At 33.7% G+C, this 5,000-nt stretch overlaps 1 long non-coding RNA gene across 1 annotated transcript in view; it reads right to left on the bottom strand.

The window, feature by feature from the left end:
* LOC118767273 overlaps window positions 1–5,000 on the bottom strand; it is a 15,596-nt gene that overhangs the window by 553 nt on the left and 10,043 nt on the right. The window lies entirely within an intron of this gene.

The raw sequence follows: 5,000 nt of genomic DNA, 5'->3' as shown, positions 1-5,000 counted from the left end.
ATTTCTTTCAAAGTTCCTTACAATCATAATTATTTCATTTTAATAAATGTTTACACGTATTTTATAGTTTGCGTCGTAAACGTTATCATTGTTTTATGCATATTTTGGTACTGTATTTTAAGTTTACATCTTCCATAGCCATAAAATAAACTTTTCAATAGTATAACAGACTTATTATTCCAAGCAACAAACTCAAGTACCGTAAAAGGAATAAGAATTATAAAACATTGACTTTATGAGCTCAATTTAGTGATTTGCGTAGAAAGCAATGAATTCTAATTAGGATTCTTGTTTAGTGATCAGCCCGACCATGGCTAGCCTGAAGATACAACAGTCTATTTCGCTAAAAAAAACACTGAGAATACATATGAATATCACCATTCATCAGTCCATTGGTATAGAAATGTGTAGCATTATGCATAAGCAAGGACAACATCTTTTCGTGTTTGCATATAATTCTTTCTGAATCTGTTATTATCCGAAACTAACTTTCCGTTAACATTGTAAAAGTAATGATTTTTATTTTAGTTTCAGAAAATATAAAGAAAGAATCGTAAGTTTTTGATATTCATATATCTTACCCTTTTTTTTTCATTTCTTGTTATTACTGCAATTTATTTAAACCCTGTATAAGTGCGAATAAATAAAACCAATTCCTTGATGTTTCGGTTTTCATACGTATTCTTTCATACGTATTGATTTCTTTAGATGAGAGGGAGTCTGTTACATCGACTCCTATATCGTACATTAGAATTTTGGAAAAGTGAAAGGCAAATTCGATCTGGTGATATTTGAAGTAAGGCAGTAAAGAGATGTAACCAAATATCCTTTCTACTACAGGTAGAAAGCCTGAAATTCTGGGGGAGGAGACTAGTCAATTGCATTGACCCCAGTTCATGACTGGTACTTACTTTCTCGACCCCAAATGGATGGAAGGCAGAGTTGACCTCGGGGGAGTTTGAACTTAGAACGTAATAGCGGACGAAATGCTCCTAAGTATTTTGCCCGGTGTGCTAACGATTCTGTCAGCTCGCAGCCATTTTGTAACTAAGTATCGCAAGGTATTTTGCCCGATCCGTACCAATCCAGTTAATCCATTAATTTTTTATAAAATGCGTATAAGTAAAGACTAATGGAAACTTCATTGCAAACACAAGCAAGAATTACGTATAACTAACAATACTTAACATATGGGATTAATTACATAAAACTTATAGACCGAGGAAGTAGAAACAAGCGCAGAAGAGGCGCAATTATTTCGTTTCCTACATAAACTTTCAATGATAAGACCATATTACAAATGCAATTCAGCGAGCGCTTATTTAAGACTTAAATATCAGGACAAACTCTTAGTTTTCCATTACTAATTTATTTTAAATCGCCTCATTAGTACATTATGGGAATATAAAATCAATCCTAGTACTTGAATGGTATTTTCTTCTATTGACATCGGAAAAATAAAAGGCTAGTATGACCTTTCTGGCATTCAGATTCAAAACGCAATGAGCTGTGACTAGGAACCACAAGCATTTTATCCGATGTTCAGACGATTCAAAATGTGCATACATACCCACATAAATATTATGCATAAATACACATATATATATGCGCATGAATTGATGAACTTTTTTGTTTACAAACAAACAAAAATAAACTCAATTTATAAAACAGAATGTATATATTTTATTAGAAATTGTAGTTTTTCTGAATCATAACCGTTTCCGAGTGTTCAATCAGGTGAAAAGGAAAAGTCCAATATTAGATATAATCGACAACATGTAAACATGTATTTAACAGCGCATCGGAGTTACAGTTTGAAATGTTGTCCTTTGGGGTATTGAATAGATACAACTGCTATACATTTCTTTCAGAAGTAACTGCAAAAATTTATGAATTCAAAACTTTGCTCAAAATTGCTAAGCTACATTCAAATGTTAAAATTCTCTAAGAAGTAAAGATCGCACTTTTTGAACAATAGAAGACGCGTGTTTTACAGCAGATCAATCACCTTCGTTATTATGAATATTGTTATCATTTAGACTCTCCTTATGTTTGAGTTGTGAAGCATCACTGTGATTTTGTATCTGAATGTATGTGCGTACACACACACACACAAGCGCGCACACAGGCATACATATACACATACACACACACAAACGCACACGCGTACACACGCGGAACTTTTAATCGTGCATTACTATAACTCTTTAAAAAGTGGTGTCTTAAATGAAAGCACACATCACACACAGCAGATCACCAATATTCAGGAACGCAACAGTAGGAAATGAATAAAAAAATATATGGTTGAGCTCAAAAGTTTGGTTAAACATTGCCTAAAATATATATAATTATGTACACACACACACACACACACACACACACACACACACACACACACACACACACACACACACACACAAACACACACACACACACACACATACACACACAGAGTCACACATATATCTATTATATATTACGTTTATTTATTTGTTTTGATGTTCTGGAATCGTGTGTTGAAACAGATATCGCTATATTTCGGGAGGGTCATATTTTGCCAATTAAACACACGCACTATATGTTTGATCTTCACTTCAGCTTTATTATAATATTTTTTTCTTGTCAAAGCTCTTTCGTCACACATCATGTGACCCCTTCACCGATTCTCTATTCCTCGTGTCTCCTCTTGTTTTGTTTATTTTCCAAAATGTTCATAAAATGTGTGACTAAAGAGTTTCAACAAAGAGCCTAAAATAATAAATAAATGATAATAATATAATAATAATATAATAATAATAAGATAATAATAATAATAATAATAATAATATCCCTGATGCAGTACCAGGCAGTGGCTCTCATGGCTTCTGATCTTAACTGATTGGAAGTGTTATCATGTACATTGTTTTGTCTTGGTATAAAAGATGGGCTACAGCAAATATTCTTCTCAATACCACAGGTTTGCTTGTCAGTTGTTTGACCTTAACCAGTTGAGCATGTCCCTTAGTGGCTGACGATATGTGCATCTCTGATCACGAGCAGAAGTAGTGGGGGGAGCATCATAGCCATGTGTTGAGAGGGATTCTTTGGGGTTTGAATAGTTCACCTCTGGAAACATGGGTGGTTTTTTCAACATCCTTAAACAACCCTTATTCAGGAACCTTTTGAGCGAGATGGGTTACTCGACCAGAAGAAAATTCAAACTGGGCCCCACCTGCAAGGTCATGTGCTGTTTATCTTGATATGAGATCACCATGTCGCGCACATATGGTTGTGATGCATGTGCCTGGTGTACCCTTATCAGACGGTAGTCATGATGGGTATATTGGGCTTCGTATATTTACCCCCAGTGTCACTTTGATGGCATGCACTGCTCTCTCACTCCATATAATAATAATAATAATAATAATAATAATAATAATAATAATAATAATATAATAATAAAGCTGAAATAAAGACGAAATATAGTGCGTATATTTAATTGTCAAAATGTGACCATCCCTAAACTACAACAATATATATTGCGCGCACACACACATCTCTAAAGTGGCTAGACAAGCCTCAGTATTTTGTGTATTTTGTGCGGAGACTATTTGGTGCTTCAAACTTGTTATTGTCTTATTACTTTTCTTTTCCGATTACAGTTTATTAATTACTTTTAACAACTATCCATGCCGCGAACACCAGAAGCAAAAGACTTTTCAGATATCCAAGGAGAGCGTATTACAGGTCAATCCAGAGTAAGATTGCACAAAGTGTAAGAATGCTCTTGACACAGTCAACAGAGTGATTGCACAATTCATTAGCAAAACAACGGAATCAAATATATTCCATTCAGGTCGACCTGGGCTCACTGACGAAGATAGCTGTTCAATATGCCGTTGTGTAACCTTGGCAGAAATTCCACAGGCGACAATATTTCAACTGATTTGCCCGAAGTCCAAACGGTTCAAATAATTGAAAACTTTAAAAAGGCATGTCTACGAAACACTAGATTAAGTATTTAAATGCATCGAATGGCATTATTTTCTTTCTGGTTATAAATCTTTCAAAAATAATGTCTATACTTTTTTGTGTGTGTATGTATGTATGTATGTATGTATGTATGTATGTATGTATGTAGATGTATGTATGTATGTATTATGTATGTATGCTTGTATGTATGTATGAATGTATGTATGTATGTATGTATGTATGTATGTGTGTATGTGTGTATGTATGTATGTATGAATGTATGTATGTATGTGTGTATGTATGTATGTATGTATGTATATATGATGTATGTGTGCATGTATGTATGTATGTATGTACGTATGTATGTACGTATGTATGTTGTATGGTCGTACATATGTATGTTTGTATGTATGTATATTTGTGTGTGGATGTATATATATATAAATATATTTATATATAGGCGTAGGCATGGCTGTTGTGTAAGAAGCTTGCTTCCCAGCCACATAGTATCGGGTTCAGTCCCACTGCGTGGCACCTTGGGCAAATGTCTTCTCCTATAGCCTCGGGCCGACCAAAGCCTTGTGAGTGAGTTTCGTAGATGGAAACTGAAAGAACCTTGTTGTGTGTGTGCATATATATATATATATATTATATAATAATATAATATATATATATATATATATATATATATATATATGTATGTTATGTATGTAGTATGTAATGTATGTTATGTATGTATGTATGCATGTATGTATGTTGTATGTTTGTATGTGCGTATGTATGTAGGTATGTATGGTCGTACATATGTATGTTTGTAGGTTTGTATATTTGTGTGTTACACACAAATATATATATTATACTATATATATAACAAATAAATGAAAGAATGGAGTTTGAACGGGCGAATTAAAAAATTGCTTTATTGACATATGTTTCGAAGGCTGCATATTCCTAATTTCGAAGGAATAAGGGGTGCATTATGCCGCCTTCTCATCAGGAAAAACAAGGAACTTATGTCAGCATCAAGAGGCACAAAAACTTTTAGATGA

The sequence above is a fragment of the Octopus sinensis genome, linkage group LG20, assembly GCF_006345805.1.
Source record: "Octopus sinensis linkage group LG20, ASM634580v1, whole genome shotgun sequence".
Classification (NCBI taxonomy): Eukaryota; Metazoa; Mollusca; class Cephalopoda; order Octopoda; family Octopodidae; genus Octopus; species Octopus sinensis.
This window is presented reverse-complemented; position numbering and strand designations above follow the sequence as displayed.